General features: G+C 42.6%; 1 protein-coding gene across 5 annotated transcripts in view; it reads right to left on the bottom strand.

Moving 5' to 3' along the window:
* fto (FTO alpha-ketoglutarate dependent dioxygenase) overlaps positions 1 to 18,228 on the bottom strand; it is a 145,046-nt gene that overhangs the window by 46,670 nt on the left and 80,148 nt on the right. The window lies entirely within an intron of this gene.

Here is an 18,228-nt window from a genome sequence, read left to right as displayed (position 1 = left end):
CACTGCCAAACTGGCTCTGATTCATGACACACACCAACGAGGGGGAAATGGAGAGTCTGAGGGAAAATACAAGACAGAACCGGAGTTCCTGGTAAGTTTTGAAATCTGTCTGAGTCATAGCTGTAGCATATATTCTATACATAGGGACACAGTCAGTACATTTTGCAAGCTAAGTACTATACAGCTTATATCTGTATTGTCACTGACCCCACCAGCAGTCAAAGTTGTGAAAAAAATCAGAGGGAAAAAAAATCTTGTCATATGTATCATTGCTCATATTAAAAAGTTTGTAACGTGGGCGAGCTGAAGGCGGAATAAGTAAAACACTTATCTAAATTGGCCTCAGCCTTAATGACAGTGTGGGAAACAACTTTTATGGTATGAGGGCACTCCCAGTATTACATTTTTTCTTTCTTCTACAGTAAAACACCTGAAACACCATTAGTATCTCCCTGCTTTGACATTCAAGGTGTAATTAGCAGTACATATGCTCTAAATACACATATTCTGCTTAGGTTTACATTCAACAGTCACGGTCTGCGGCTGTAGAGGAAAACCTCTCCACCAATATGAGATGAAACTAAGTATTCCAGCACCATGCATGCAATCCGCGCGAGCTGTCAAGCCAGATTTTGGCCCTGGTGTTAATCTATTTATTCACAGATCTGTGCGGAACAGTGCAGCTGCACAATCAACTCCGATCAAGTTGGGTTGTAAAAGAGAAGAGTCATGACAGGAGGTGGAGCGAACGACAGAGTGGAAGAAAGAGAAATAGGGGGAAAAAGAGAGAACGACGGAGTGTGGTTATGTTTCAAGAGGTAAACCACAGGTTGGGTCTGGTGTAGCAGGACTGATCCGTCTTTTCCCTCTGTGTGATTGGGTCTCTCATTAGGAGCCAGGCCCTGAAACCGGAGCCCGGCCTAATGCCTTGCTGTGTTTAGAGAAGCACAGAAACCATTTGGCTATAATAGCAACCTTTTCAAAAACAAACCTCTGAAATGAAAGGCGGCCAGACTTGCAAAAACCGACAGCCGATTATTTTGAAAAGGAGGCAGGGGAGACATGACCATGAAAAATCGCGAACTGCAATTGAAAATAAAGCCAGGCACGCTGTACGAACCACCCACTCCCCTCCTGCCTTCCTTCTTATTTCCCTCTCCGCCTCGCTTCTTTCCACGGCTGTTCATCTGCGCGTCTTTCTGTGTGTTTCGCTCACCTTCACCCTCACCATGAGACGTGTCAAAGGGTTAACTTGCACACACACAAGGCCTTCATTCCACACTGATGCTGTCACACGATAAGCTGCTCTCTCTGTCACTTATCAGTAATTTACTGCTACTTCTTTTTCCCCTTCTGTCTCTCTCTCTTTCACACAAAATGAGCTTGTTTCGCCTGAAGCCATCCCACTGCCGTGGAAGACAAGCACATATCCCCAACACTCTGACACGAGGTTTACTGACATCAACAATCGTTACTTTGGAATTTTCCATATGAACACAGTAGAGATGAGTAGTCTAAAGCACTGATGTCTTCCTGCCTCGACTTGCACCAATCACCCAAATGAGCATGAAGCTGTACGGGTTTTCATGTTAATCACCCAGGATGCTTATGGTGGACATGCCTGTTCCCATGACTTAAGGTGATAGCAAAGTCAAGGGGTAACTGGGTTTGGGGTCAGGGGTGCTGGGTGCGGACGCGTCTTGAGTTCAGAGCTCCACGCTCGGGGGGGCAGGCCATCAAAGAAGAGAAGGCCACCCTGTTTAGAGCAGCAGCCTGGGCCTCAGGGGCCCCCACCAGTGACAGCTCCCATGTCACAGCCAGCCCTGTGGAACACAGGTAATGTACCCTGGGGGCCTGCTGAGAGATAAAAACGCACCGGGACACCTGCGTCTGAAGCTGTAATTTGTCTTCTCTCATGTTCAAGGTGTTTTATGAGAGCAAAAGGACAAGGTGAAACAGCGAACAAAACAAGCAAGCCCCACGTACTCCTCCGGAAATCCTCCCTCTCTGTCTGTTGCAAGCCGCACAGGGAGTATTCTCAAATGAGCTTCGGCACAAATAGAAAGATGTGCGGCACGCTGTTCATCAAACTGAGTGAGGACTTAAATAATATGAATAACTCCAGTATTTGGGGAGAGTAAAATTAGTTATTGCACCGTCTAGCTCGAGTGACTTACACATCCATCAACTAGTAGGCAACATAAGTAAGAGTCAAAAAGTTTACCCAAAGTACTTTTCTGTTGTTGTCTAAATAAGTGGGTGTGTACACGTCTATGTGTGTGTGTATGTCTGGGGGTGACTGGTGATCCCTGCCTCTTCCTGTATATCTTATGCCGGGGTATTAGAGAGGGTCCCTCCCAGAGGCAGTGACTACACAGGCTCTTCCGAGAAGGCGCTCATCAACGCCCCTGCTTTCAAAGGCAGCTTTAGCCAGCGCCATTCAAAGCAATCAGCCCAGTCAGGGTCTGCCCATCCAGCCCAAATCCCTTCATGGCTATCAGAAGAACTCTGAGCTGGGCCTGCTGGGGGCAAGGCAGGGATGGGGGGGCGGGATTTGCTCATAAGGGATTGTGAAAAGGCCGTGACACGCGCTTATTCATGCCCCAATAACCCCCAACAAATATATATATACTGTTCAAGAAATAAATAATTTAAAAAAAGATAGGAGTTAAGGGATACCCTGCTGGAGAAGTAATGGAGCCCGTCTTGAAAATTGCACATATTTATGTACACGTACGCAAACGAGCACTCGTACACACGTGCATGCAGTCGAGCTGCTTTCTGCCACGGTGGATGACTTAACCTTCAACATTATTCAGATGCCATAGGACATTGCTTTGGTGTTGGGGAAGGATGGCTGGCACAGGATGTGTGCCAAAGAAGTGACTACTGAGAGGCCAGCGAAGCCTATGTCTGTATCAAAGTTGGCAATTGATGTAGCTGGAGATTAGCTGAAGGACATAAATGAGAGGTCAGCAGCTTGTCTCTAAGACTCTCTAAGGTGGGCTACTCACTCTCCCACCGAAGCTATTGATTAACTTACATGTCTAACCTGGTAACCCACGACATCTGTACAGGAACTGGTTCATCATTTGCATTCCAAGGCTACTTACTGATTACTTTGCACGGCAGCTGGATTCTCGCAATATCACAAGAGAATCACGGGATCACAGATCACATGAGAATCCACCTCGTCAGGCTTCAAGTAATGCGTTTATGTCTGGCAAGCCAGATCACGATCAATCAGCGTCCTGTGAGGAGCTACTGGCAGCTACGGGCGTGGCTTAGGTGCATGCGATGACACAGCGACGCGACGGTTCGTTCGAACCAACAATGGCGGCTCCTAAAGAGGTTAGCGTAGCTGCTGCAATAGCATCAGTTTTGGAACTGGAGAGAATTTCTTCATTGAAAGAAGTGCAAAGAACGGCACTGAAGGGTTTCCTTGATGGAAAAGATCTTTTCACTCTTCTCCCGACTGGCTTCGGCAAGAGTTTGATTGACAGATGGTTCATCCAATCACCTGCCAAGTATTTTCTAAAAGTGCCTGCCCTTTTCCAAACAGTTTCCAATGACAGTTTCTCAGATGGTTCAGTGTAAGCAAACCATATGGCACGTCAGGTTAACTTACTTTTGGGCGGTTGTGGCTCGGAAGGTCGGCGGTTCGATCCCCGGCTCCTCCAGTCCACATGCTGAAGTATCCTTTGGCAGGATACTAAACCCCAAATTGCTCCCAAAGGCTGTGCCATCGGTGTGTGAATGAGTATTTAGATTAGATTCAGATTAGTGTAAAGCGCTTTGAGTGGTCGGAAGACTAGAAAGGCGCTACATAAATGCAAGGACATTCACCATTTACTGTCTCCTTGGCTGACAATTCACAATTGTTGCAGTTGAGTCTGTTTAACATGGGATATTTGGGACATTGTGGCATATATGATGTACGTAAATCCGCAAATGTTTTGCTTACTAATGGTGCATAATTATTTACACGTACAGTTTTTTGTGGAACATGCAACAGTAGCTTCACAGTCTCTACAGTAAAGTCTTTCTACTTGTTTATACAACGAGACTTTCCTCTCTGCGACTCTAATCCACAGCATCAACAGGGCATCAATCATTTTTTTAAGATGGATGCACAGAGAAATAATGAAAGCAAACAGAAAAGTTAGAAATAGTCAGTTGGAAAAACACCCATTACAGTCCTTTGTTTCCATACTACTGTCTTAGATTATAAATGTAAGCAAAGATCTAAATATGCAACCAGCTGTGATCTTTTAACTGTATTTACTATACAATATTTGATGTGTGTGAAAGAAAAATGGATTGCTGTGGACTGGTTTTGGTTATGTGTGTGTGTACGTGTGTGTGGAGGGGGTTCACAGGGAATAACACTGGGCAGAATTTACCCATGAGAGACAACAAAAGATGCCTCAGAAGTATGTCAGAGTGCCCTCATATCTCAGCGGTGAGGGCAGCGAGGGTACAGAGTGCTGGGAAGGGTCAGCCAATTTTAGAGAGCGTCTTGTTTTCTATCTGCATCTAAATCCAGCGGCTGTCTTTGGGCAGCTGCAGTGAAATACATAACAAAAGCTCTCCTTGAGAAACACAGAGCCAATCAAAACAGGCATCAGGAGCGAGATGCAGTAAATATGAGCCAGTTATTTGAAGTTTGAGGTTTTTCTCCTACCAAACAAGCTCATTTACTTTTCAAGGTTTATGACAATTTCCCATAAAAGAGCAGAAAAATAAATGCAGAAAAGTATTGTTTGGGTTTTGGACCCAGATCATGATACATTTCAAATATGTATGAAACACAAACAGATGAGAAATGACTTAAACAGATACAGCACAGCTAGGCTTCAGTTCAGTAAAAATGCAAGCTTAGGGGTTTGACTGACACGGGTTTATGACTGTGAATACCACCACCGAAATTAAGCCATCAACACGCAATACTTTTGCCAATAGTCAATCTGTTTTTTTTTTCCCTTTGTCAGGGATTGTTTGGATGTTTTGAAGTGGGGTTGTATGAGGTACTTTTCCATAGTCAGTGTATTACTTACAGTAGATGACGGTCGGCATGCCCCCAGTTTGGAGAAGCAGACAAGAGTACCAGCATGGGAGCAAAGCAATACAGTACTGTGGCAGCAAAACATATTTTAGCCCCCTAAAAAAGAGCCCACCTAAAACAATCAATATCAGTTTAAGTGTATGCTATATTTAGAATATTTTCACCAGTTAACCTTGGCGTTAGACAGTCCTTTCCAACGGGGAACTAAAGCCGTTGTATCCATCTATGCTCTCTCCAAGCCACCAGACTCCATTGAAAAAACACCGCTGCCTTGATCGATTAGTTTGTTTGTGCTATTGTGTGACTTTGGTGAATCCAAACTAACAAAAGTCACAAAATAACACAGACAAAGTAACCGATTAAGGCAGCGGTAGACCAGCAACTTCTGTGTTGTGCGAGGTAAAATTACAAATTTTTTCAATGGAGTCTGGTTGCTTTTGCGAGAGCATAGATAAAGGCTTCAGTTCATCGTCAGAAACATAGACTGTACAACTGTATCAAGGCAAGTTAAATTGGCAAACATATTCTAAATATAACGTACACTTAAACTTATGTATTGATTTTTTTTACGTGGCTAAAATGCCGGCCCTGTCCACAGCACTACATTACTTTGTTTCCATGTGTTAACTTCTGTCTGCTTCTCCAAGCTGGGGGCGTGCCGACCGTCATCTACTGTAGGTAATACACTGACTATGGATAAGTAGCTCATACAACCCCACTTCAAAACACCCAAACTAAACCCTTTAAGTCCTAAGCTCAGTGTTTGTCATCAAATATTATGCTTGTTTGGGAAGAAAAGTGCCTGACACAGTAATCCATCATGTGATATTTCCACTCTGGGATAAATCACTCACTTTAATTGAAGAATCAATTCACCAAAATGTTACTGAACAGTAAAGTGATTTGACAATGTATTGCTAAGTTCAATATACAGTCTGTAAATCATCCGCTGTCCAACTGTCTTTACAAGGATAAATAAAGTTGTTCAGAGGGAAAACTATTATAATAATAACATACTTTATTTATCATTCAGACAAGAGACAAATTGACTTATCAAGGAAACCTTTGCATACTTCCACAAAACAGTCATGACCTGAGAGATTGTTGTGATGATGGGGGTCTTGGGTGCGCTAGACCATGTATGCTCTGCGCAATTAGCTGCAGCTTTCTGGGGTTGATCCACCGGTATGGAACCAGGGCCCAAGCCTCATCCTGCATCTGGCAACCCACAACTCTCAGCATAATTACCCCAGCAACTGTGCTCCTCCTCTGAGCCTCGCTAATCTGTGGAGGCCGTGGCCCTGCCGTCAGCTCCACGCGGCTGAAAGGGAGGTAAGGAGGCACAGTGCTGTACCACGTACACCCTTTGCTGCTATGAATCATAATGCACAAACAGAGCAAAAGAACAGAGGACATCTTGACCTAAGACAGGATGAGGGACAAGGGAAAGGGCAAACACAGGAAGGAGGTTATTGGCCCAAACTTTGAAAACAACTATCTGCGGAGGAGTCTAAGGAGGGCTAAAAATTCACCTACTGAGAGTTGAGAGCACTGGTGCTTTCAAGCCCATGGACAGTGGGGATATTAGGAAGGTAAAGGGCCTATTGAGTGCCAAGCTATCTTGCCCTGGCACTTAATCAAAGGGATTAAAGCTTGGGAAGCCAAGCCCACAGGTTATCCTCCAGGAAGCATACCAAGTAGTTATCAAAAACACCAAAGTTCAAAGCAGCTCAATTTTCCTATATTAGAAGTGTTTTGGTCAGAGCCCTCAGGCTTGTTTCAAGGTAAAAGAACTGTGTTCGAAATGTTTGTGCTTGCATGCTTGGAAGGCGAGAGGAGTGGGCGGGTGCTTGTACTTCAGTGAGTCCATCAAGCTCAACGCAGTGCAATCAATCACTCCCAGACCCTGCCTCAGTCCACAGAAAACCTGATCCGACTGTGTCTCACATTCGCACAAAGTGTCTCCTGCAGACAGAACAGGGTGGGACAGGGAATTTGTCACAATTAACCTAAACACTTTCGGACAGCTGTCAGTCAGCATGGTATATCATTACCTGTTAGATAAGTCTGTTTACTGTTGCGCAATTCCGGCAGCCATTGCATCTAAAACAGGAGTTAGCAAGTACCAAAAAAGCACTCACTTTGTTCCTACTGACTACTGTATTGTAGCAGCCCAGGAAGGAACAAGATCAGACTACTCTAAAATAGCATACATGGTTGTGGCCAAGCTGTTTACACACATGCACTGTGCATAAGGGATCAGTGTGAGATTGGGAGATTTTCTTTGACATGTATAATTGGGCAAGCATAGGGTCAGTGGTTTGAAGGAGTTTGAAAGTGAAAGCATGTGACAAATCCCATGACTCCTCAAAAAGTTGTAAAGTACTGTGGCCTTTACAGTGGCCCAGTGCAGCTCAACCAGAATCAGGATTGCATGTCCCACAAAATACAAACCAACATTGTCAGCTTTAGTGGTTAGGGGCCCGATTAGGACTGGGGCTTCTTGTGCTGAAAACACGTGCCTTCGTAGTACTCTGAAGTGTTATGCAAAAAACATGCAAACGAGGAAATAAATTGCTGTTCATGAGTTACAACCATAGACTGTATATAAGAAGTCAATGTAATCACCGTGATGTCACCCATTGGTTTGTGTACTGCTGTTTTGAAGTCTTGAGTTTGGTGTTTTAGCACTCGCCGTCTTGGTTCTTTGCAACCAGAAGAGACATGAGAGGGTGGAGCTAAGTACAACCGAACGCTGAATAAGACATTTTCAGGCAACCAAAAAGGTTATAATTAACTTTCATGAACTGAAAACACACTGTGAAAGGGGTTAAAGTTCTAAAACGAAAACACGGACAACTCCAAGACTGGAAAACGCCATGGTAGCGTGAAATCACAAGGTAGCCATGCCTTAAAGGATACCCTGCTTTATGGTCTACTTTACTCTAAATGGGACCATAATTTACTAAATGAACATCATGATCTATTGAAGAAGACTTGAAACTACATTAAGCATTCATCACTTTGTATTGTTGTGTTTTCAAAAACTGTCACTGAGCACTACTTCAGATCTTCACAACTTGGTTTGTCAACAATAAAACTAACAGCAGTCTCATGAGACCTGGCATGAGTGAGAAGAGTCCCGAATACAACTGAAACTTACACCACCAGGGGCAAAAACCTATAAACAGAAGTCCTGTATTTTTCTCGGACTATCGCCAAGCCTAAAGTGCGACGGCTTAACTTTGTGAAAAAGAATATTTACCCATTCTAGCCCATGCAGGCCTTGTTATGATGAAATCAGCCTGGTCGCATATTTAGCATGTTCATTACTGAAGCCTCCAACCTGCCAGGATCCTGGTATGGCTTCAATAGACAGACCCCATCTGTCTGACGTTAGGACCATTGGAAACAGATGGGCCTTTAATTGTATTTTTGTCCAAATTGCAAAATAGCTACTTGGGAAAGAAGCTAAAATAACATACAAACAACAGCAACTATGATAACAACTGCGCCTGGAATGACATGAGTACAGTAAGAGATCAAAAACATAAGGCGTACGAATTCAGCTCTGCTCTTTGAAAGGGGATCCCCCCCCCAACTAACATTATACTGGCCCAGTATTGATTTACTCTGCAATTTCGTATTTTCTCTCCCCACGCCAGCTCCACAATCTCTGTCGAGCAGGAAGTCCGGCAAATAGCACTCATCAGATTTTTCCAAAACATAAAAGATTGATACCTTGCTTCTTTTCAGACAAAAGAATAATTGAGGAAGGGTTGAAATTGGTGTTTGGAGAAAGAAGCACTGAAACCGAAAGTAGATCGCCAGGCCCCAGAGTTAGTTTAATAAACCATAATGGGAAAATGTTGCAGAGAGGGCACTTGTGTGATGGAAAATCTGTACTTTGTAAAAAAGACCCAGTCTTACATATTAGATCCTTCAGATATAATGCCACGGTTCTTTGGATTCCTGCAACGGCATCGGGTTTGAACGCCGAACAGCGATGACAGGAAAAATGGGTAAATAGCTAACAATGTGATGAAAACTTTAACAATAATACTTGTTGAGTCATTTTCTACCAGCTTCAGACACTAAAACAAAACAAAAAAGATTTCCTTTTTTTCCGAAACACTGCCAGCAGTGCAGTGTATCTGTATAGCCTCCCTCTCCTAAACCCTGCAATTTCCAGCCATGGACGAAAGGGAAAGAACAGATAAACAGGCTTTTTTTTTTTATATATATTTCACTCCAAATCACATCAAGGTATAAACAGTGAGCCCAGAGCACATCTCCTATTCTTTTTCAAAGTAAGTCCTGCTGTTCCATTTCAAATACCTCAGGGTTATGGGTCATAATGCTGCTTTCCAGCTTCTGAACACGTTTATTCAGGCATTCTACTGTAAATAGGGGGAGATTCAACATCAAATATCTCTATTCCCCATGCTGGCCCTTTCGTCTGTTCTGACTGGATGTGTGCTTTTGGCTAACAAAGTAATGGTTTCTCCTCTCCTCTTACCAGACTCTGAATACCAAGTGGCAAAAATAATTGAGGCAAGTGTTGAATATAGTTCTCTTTGGTGTCACAATGCGGTTCAGTGAGACCCCTGAATAAGACATAAGGTGCGAAATCAATCAAGATGGCAAAATAACCAAAACCTAAAGATAACATAAAGCCAATATATGTCAGGAAAATTAAATTAGTGTTAGCTTATGTTATGGCTTGCAGCTCCTCGGCCATTAAAGGGGGTAATAAATGTGTTATAAAGCTCTTACAAGCCCCTAAGGCCATTAAGGGCTGAGCTGCAGAGCTGTTTACGAGATTGTTTATTACAGGCTAGGCTTATCATCATTTACCACGCAGAGGTGGCTAAAACGAACTCTATAAATAGAAGATTCACCGGTGCTAAGTCAAGCTAAACAAGGCTGCTACGACAGGAATATATGAATTGTCACAAATCCATCCAGTGGCAAGGTGAGGCAAAGAGAACAGGAGTGGAAGAGAGGGGAGGAGAGGGCAGGGTGACTAGCAGGTGGCTTCATATTGTCTCTATCCGCCACATATGTCCCGTCCACTGCCGAGCTGACAGGTAGGGACACAATGTGTTGACCCGAGGGCCTGTTAGAGACCGGCAAGTGGATAAATATAGAGCAGTGGGAGAGCATAGGTGTCTTAAATGACATATCTAATTATGCTCATCCTCTGCAGTCTATTCCCTTAGTCCAGGAGAGGCTTACGGGAACATAACCGCTGTCGCGCAGGCAAAGCCACGGCTCTAACTGCTCGTTCTTTGAAGTAAACATTGATAGCGGCGCAATTGTTTCTTTTATTGTATCTTTCATGTGCTTCGACCAACACCCCTCCATCCTCTTCTAGCAGTCGCATGCGCAACGTAAACATAAACAGCCCTATGCCTCATTTGGATTTGCAGCGAACGGGCGGAGATTGCAGCTGTGTGTGCGAGTGTGTGTTCCATTTGCATATGAGAAAACAGTTTCAAAAGGCTTGTCTATAATGCATAAGAGCCTTTTAGGCTGTCTTTACTGCAACACTCTATTCCTCCCACTGACAATCCATGCACGGGTTTGCGTCATTTTGTGAGACATGCCAGTTTTGAATTATTCAGTCACTCATCTCTGCCACAGCGCCGCGTTTAACAAACACACGTGCACGTATAAAAAGACGGAGTGGTCTACAAGGATGCTACAACAGCACCTCAGTCAGTCCCTTTGGAGAGGTGGGAATCCTATTACCTAGCTGTCAGAACCTGTCGGACGCCTTTCCCTGTGCCAGGCCGCCTTTGTTAGAGGGGAGTACGATGTACACCGCCAGTCCATTTAGAGGCTGTGTGTTTTAATGGGCCCTGGGCCTTGAGCGTCATGAGCAGAAGAAAAACACAGTTCAATTTCCCTTCACGAGTGCATAAAACAAGCACCTCCACTGTACCAGCCCCATGCATAATTCACCGTCGGTGATGTGCGTCTTAAACGCTGCTGAAATATACATGGCGGCATATGCAAATTTGGCAGCGCTCTCACATGCTGTACTTGCTAAACAGACAACAAGAGACTAGCGTGCCATGCAGACGGCCCCTTCTGGACACAGACAGTATGTAGTACAGTATGTAGCTGTAGGTGTGCGTGTTGAGGGAGTGTTAGTCGTACATAATAGGTCTTGCATGTGTAGAGAAACATGCGACAATGCTCGCTGTACCCTTAGATGTCCTCCAAGCCCACCGAGGTATTCAAATCATATGTAGGGGTTTACACACTGATGTGGAAAAACACAGAAGTAGCATCTGTGAACGTGTATATAAGTTTCTGAAGGTTTCTGGAAGGATGCTGTGAAGCCATAGTGTGTGAAGCTATAGGGTGTTGCCATATATATATATATAATGAAAAAATTATTGTTGAAATTGCTACCAAGTTAGGTGTAAAATTAACTATCAAGACAATGCATTCAACAAATATTCATTTGACTGTGTTTTGAGGGAGAAATTGACAGATTTGAAAGGAATCCTGTGAAGTTTTTTTCCCGAGCCTGCATCTACTGGTCATTAGAGGGACTGCAGCTTAAGACTCTGGACTGCAGCTTGGGCTTTCACTGTATGTACACCAGTGTGTGTGTGTGTGTGTGTTTGTGTGTGTCTGAGAGTGTGTCTGTGATCTTTGTGAAGGGATGTTGATGAGGGAGGAGGAGAGGGCAGACTGGCAGTGTCAGATGTTATAAATGAGGGAGGAAATGTCTTTATCCCAGGTTTTGGACACCCCCACCACTTTCCTCACCAATCCCTCCCTGTGTGTGTATGTGTGTATGTGTGTGTGTTCATGTGTGTGCGTTCGTGTGAGTGGTTTGGACCAGGCGCTGGCTCAGTCCGATTCCCAGCAGTGTATCTTTAACAGGGCCTTCCCGCCGGGCTGCCAGCCTGTTTCCCCCCTGACGGGACAACAGCCCAGCTGACGCCCCCACAGCCCTGCCAACACAACCCACACCTTCGACACACAATCTGCTGCCCTGATCCTGACGGAGGGAGGGAGGGAAGGAGGGAGGGAGGGTGGGGAGTGATTAAAAAGAGAAGAGAGCTAAGACAATAAGGAAAGAAACAGAAGGTGTCCTAGGATCTTACACAAAGCAGGTAAAGTGCAGGCCAATGAGTGAGGATGTGATTCCCTATAAGATACTGTATATTTTAGTGGAGCGTTCCTTTAAGGGATATATGAGTGGTAAACATATGATAAAAATGGATTTATTGCATTCTGATGGACTTATGTTCGCAGGGAGCTCAAGTTTATCTCAGCGCACATTGGGCAAGACACGGGGTATATCCCGTGTGCAAACCACTGAGCCACCGTGCCGCCCAGGATAAAATATGCACAGATATATTAAAGTAAGGTTGTGTCTGTGTGTAGCGAGGAAATTTAATCAGACTGTATTCCATAGAAAACTCTCTGACGGCAGACAAAGAATGAGAGCTCCTCAAAAAAAGTACAGGTCAGCTGTACTAAGGTAGTAAAAAAAAGACTATCCAATTAGACAATGAAACACAGGACCGCTAATAAAAGAACGCAATAACTGAATGTTTTATAAGATATAAAATAATGCAATATCTGACCAAACAAAGAGAGCCTGCAGTAGAGAGGGAAGTTGCAAGCGTGTGGTCATTAAACTTGAACTTGACATTCACTGAGCTGCTAATGTACTGTGGATATGCTTTGACATTTATATTGCGGCGGCTTAAGTTTTTTTATAAGCAATATTTTCTCTTGTGATCCTTCTTTTTTCATTTTCTTATAAGTTTATTTAATGACTCCTGTTTCAACCTTCCTATAAATGAAGATAATTATTACAATTTTAGTAGCAGACATCACGATTTCCTTTCTTAAATCCCGCTGCTGAACTGCACATTTTTTGAGTTATCCTTCTTTCCCAGAATATGGCAAGACACAGTTGCTGCTTTTGTAAATCAGACTTAAAGCAAGCACAAATAGAATGAAAGTGCGTACTTTTGTTTGTGCCGTCACATACGTACCAGTAAACCTGGCTCTCTGTGCACATGTGCAGCTGCCAGAGCTGTGGTGTCACTGGTGTTCACTGGTGTTGAACAGTGTGTTAACAGGATGTGTAATGCGGTGTGTGCTGGTCCTGTGCTGCAGCCAGGGCTGGGTGGCAGCAGCACTGTAGGCTACAGTAGGGCGGTTATCATGAAGCAGTTATGTAGCTGCTCTGCTGGGCCAGTCTAATTACAGGAGAACAGCGTGCACCAGTCTGGGCCTCCAAATGGCACCATATGTTTTCCCAGACTAACCGGCTGAATAAATGCCATTTACCCATTCAGGATGCACTGTGCTCTGTGTCTGGGAATCAGTCACTCACGCTCATATAAAACCATTCGCACCCCCCAAACACCCTACCGCCCGCCTCTCCCATATAAAACTCAGCTGTCGGTGATTTACCCTGCTCACCCCACCGTGCATCCTCACACGGCTTCCTGTTCAGTTTAACCATTTACAAATCCTATTGTAAGTCGGTCTTATGTCTCTCTAACACACACGGACTCGCATAATGATGTTGTTGATTGTGCTGTAACCAGTTTAGTTAACTGAAGAGGTTTGGTTAATCAGAAACAGCGTTTTCCAAAAAGCCAGGGTGTGGTCGGGTCCATCCGTCTTTTCTTCGGTGACATGCGGTGAGTGGCCCGTGCAGGGAAACATGATTGGTAACTTGATAAAGGTCACCACTGGTAAACTGGTCATGGGGTCAGTGACCCAAGAGGAACAAGAAACAAAAGAGTATAGAAATATGTTCCAGCGAAGTTGTAAGTCTTTCAAACATGATATTTCAAGGCACACATGGATATTGGTCACATCTGCTGTCTGGGCACTGCAGTTTTGCTTTCTAGCAAATCTGGCTGTTAGCTGCTTGTGCTACTGATATTGGTTTTTGAAAGCCAATACAAATACTGTACCTCAGAAACAGTATTAAGTCAGAGGTTTACAAACGTTTCAGCTTGTGCCCATATAAAATGAAGCAATAGGAACTTGAACAGTATAAGCAAGGAGTGAAACATTCCTGGAAAGCTTCATTTTAAAGGGGTAGTTCGGGTGTTTTGAAGTGGGGTTGTATGAGGTACTTATCCATGGTCAGTGCATTACCTACCGTAGATGACATCATCTACTATATGCTATATGAAATATTTCAAATATTTCCGGCGATTTACCCTTGCTACTAGACTGTATAGCTGTCTAACGGCACGGTAAACCAACGAAAATATTCAAAATATAGTGTACACTTAAACTAACATTAATTTTTTTAGGTGAGCCTTTCTTTTAGGTGGCTAAAATACATTTCGCTACCAGCCCAGTCCACAGCAGTATATTGCTTTGCTTCAATGCAGTAACTCCTGTCTGCTTCTCCAAACTGGGGGCGTGCCGGAGGCCGTCTACTGTAGGTAATACACTATGAATAAGTAGCTCATACAACCCCACTTCAAAACACCCGAACTATGCCTTTAAATTTCCAAAGAGGAAAACTATAATGTTTTCTAGAGGGAAAAAATAAAGCTTAGAAATTTAAAATAAATACATTTTGTGTAGCTTTTTTTCTTCCTTTCTTCTTCTTTTCTTTCTTGTTAATCATCTCACACCCCTACCTCAAGTTGGGAAGCAGTGACTTAGCTTATCATGGGGCAATAATGCAATTTAATAAGTTTCTGTTACAAGTTAATGTTAATGCCTTCTTCCATTTGTCTTTGATTAGAACATAGAGTATTTCCCCCCACCAACACTCACTGACAAAATTACAATCACAGCGTCATTGATAACAAGAGCATAATTCTTTGTGGTTGCAAAAAGCTGACAACATTTGTATCATGACCTCTTTTTTTTTTGGAAAAGCTCCCCGTATCATCACTAGATAGACCTATCACACATCATCAGTTTGTTAATGAGAACAGCCCAGGCAGAGGCGCTCGCAGATGCCTATCGAGGGCAGAAAACAAAAAGAGAATGTAAGTAAATATGGACTGTAATTAGTATGACAAGGTTGAAAAAACAGATAACACACCGCAGCAGCCCGAAGGCCTGCTCTTTCACACATACACATGCACGCGTACGCTCACATGTGCACGGGACACACACAGGCACTCGACTGTACACACACCGTGCACACACACACTGGGAACAAATCAAATGTTTTAATCAGCTTGCTACAGCACATAATGAGGATCCACTAAGCCCCAGCTATCAGCTGCCATCGGCCACTTACTTGTGCCTTCAAAGAGCTGATTTTTCACTTCTTCTACAACCAGCTTAACACAGTAGCTATCGAGAGTGAACACAGTCTGTGCTTGTGCAATAAAACCTGAAAAGTGTAAGTGATGTTTCAGCAAGTGTATGCAGTAAAAGCAAGGAAGCAATCATTAGGGCTGGGACGATACATCTATCTCCTGATTCGATACTATCACGATACTTAGGTGCCCAATGGATATGTAATGCAATTTTTAAGTATTGCGATTCTACAAGTATTTTGATTCAATATTACGATTTATTGCGATTTTTATTATCTTTATAAACACTAGACAATGGGAAAAAGTGTAATCATATACTTGTCGGGACTTTGACTTTGGAAAATCTCTAAATTGATAAAGTAAAAATGTTTTATTTTCAGCATGTATGTAGTCAAAGATGTCCTTAAGTCAAATATATCAGTCATTGTCAGGCATTATTTATTACATTTTTTTCCCAGCAACATAAAAATCAAAGAATAAAGACATTTCCCTCAGAAATTATTGGTATTTTCTTTTAAATTTATAAAGGACATGTTATGTTTTATACTTCTGGTGAATTCAATACAATCAATCTTATTTCCATATATGTATTTTGTACATATAGTTCCCTTTGTTAACACCTTATTTTGAAAACCGGTTGTAGTGACACGTGAATACTTCCGCTAATTTCGCCAAGTCTGTTGCTAGCTCTGCCGTCAGTTCCGTTCTCTTTATACATCCACGGTCAGCTCCATCGGGGCCGCTTGAATGCATTTAACATAAATGTCAGTATATGGATGCTCTACAGTTGTAGCGTTGGCCGATTTGACCACAGAGATCCCCCTTTGTCGTTTCGGTTCACTGCCATTTGTTTTGGTTGACGGAACGGATATGACGTCACATTACTCAGACTACAACAATAAAAGCAGTAACTTCCTAGACTGAAATGAAGCAAATATATCGATTAGTTGGCATAAAAAAAATCTATTTAAAAATTGTAAAAAAACAAATTGCGATACATACTGTACTAAACTGAATTCTTCCCCCCCCCTAGCAACTATGTGCAATTAGACTAAACTGTTTTGTAACCTGTGGGGAAACATGTTCTATTTGTCACCCCTGTGATTTACAGCATGGGAATTCTGGTTGTCTAATGTCTTGGTTGGAGATCACATGAAAGAATAGGACATTCCACGCCACAGCCCGCAAACCTGACAACACATGCAATGACGGCGCATACCCTGCATAACCCGACTCACTCCTACACTAACAAGATACTGTATCAGATTCACCTCTCGCCTTCAGTTTAACACACCTTGTGGTGCAGAACGCCGTGCACCTGGCCTGGCCACACCTGCTGCAAAGCACAAGGCAATCACATGAATCAGTCAAGTCGGTTACAGACTAGTTTCCACAGAACAGGAGGTATGTCAGGATTCTTACTCAAGCATCCAGGTGTGTGTGTAAGTTGTGTGGGAGAGAGAGAGGTGAACATGTGTAGATGTGCATGATGTGTGCAGGTGGGCCTCCTGGTGCAGTTTTTGGCCTCCTGGCATTATAGCTCTGACCTCTGTGAGGTGGGCTTACAGCTCCAGCCCTCCAGCTGGAGAAGTGATGACCTGAGAACTGAAGGAACTGAGAGACTCGTCCTCCCGTCCTTGTCTCCTTAACTTCCTGCCTGCCTGCCTGCTGCAGTGTGTCCTGACTGGGGGACATGCAGAGGTGGGTCAGCCTGCCTGAAGACATCAGGCTGGATGACTCTGTGTCCTCCTTTAAATCACTTCTTCAAACTTAATTTCTTAGCGAGATTTTTTTTTACAGCTTTCTTTTAGCTATGCTATTTTGATATATTGTCTACGTTCTTTAATTTATTCTTCATCATCTGTATCAAATGTATATATGTTTATATGTGTTAGAGTAAATATTAATATTATTCCTATGAGTGTGTATGTGTGCATGTACAGCATGGAAATATTGGAAAACTGTCTGTCAACTGTAGTATTATTATTGTTATTATTATTATCTCAATCACAAATTCAAACAAACAATTGAGTGGATGAACTACTTATTTATCTCCTTCAGTTTAACATCAGAATCAGAAATACAGATATATTGATCCCCGGGGGATACAGGGGTGTACAGTTGCTCTTCAATAAACATAACGAAATGTAAGAAAATAGATATAAAGGAGTAAGTAACATGTAAATTATGTACATAATGCTACAATATAAACTAGGGCAAAGTTAACACGAAATTAATGCGTTAACGCAAATTCGTTTAAACGCCACTAATTTCTTTAACGCATTAACGCAATTGATCTTTCAGAGGTGGTAGCGGGCTCAGTTTTAAAGCTAGAGTGATAATACTGGTATCGTATGAAACTAAAAAAGCTAAGAAATCCATGGCCAACCATGTCATACTGGCTTGTCGTGAAGGAGGTTAAATAATGCTCCAAACATACACAACATTTTGGCAAGGAAAAACAAAGCAAAGAGTAACAACAGTATTAAATACTTGACAAATCTCCCTTTAAGGTACATTTTGAACAGATAAAAAACGTACGATTAATTTGTGAATATTTTATATTTTTGCAAAATATTTTAATTAAGTGACAGCCCTAATTTAAACACAACATATGTAAAGAAATATAAGTAAGTACTAAAATTGAAAATAAGAAAATATGAAATATATGAAATATGTACAAATAATTGCACGTGCAAAGTGCATAGGGATGTCACAATGTCAGATTTTCACCACAAGATTATTGTGGCCAAAAAGAATTCACAATAATGATATTATCGCAATATCTATAGAAAAAAAAAACTTTGTTTATTGTGCGTTTTGTCTCCTTTTTGGCAAATGAATTACACTTAAAATATGAGTGTTGGGAGGTGGAGA

The sequence above is a fragment of the Sebastes fasciatus genome, chromosome 2 (assembly GCF_043250625.1).
Source record: "Sebastes fasciatus isolate fSebFas1 chromosome 2, fSebFas1.pri, whole genome shotgun sequence".
Classification (NCBI taxonomy): domain Eukaryota; kingdom Metazoa; phylum Chordata; class Actinopteri; order Perciformes; family Sebastidae; genus Sebastes; species Sebastes fasciatus.
This window is presented reverse-complemented; position numbering and strand designations above follow the sequence as displayed.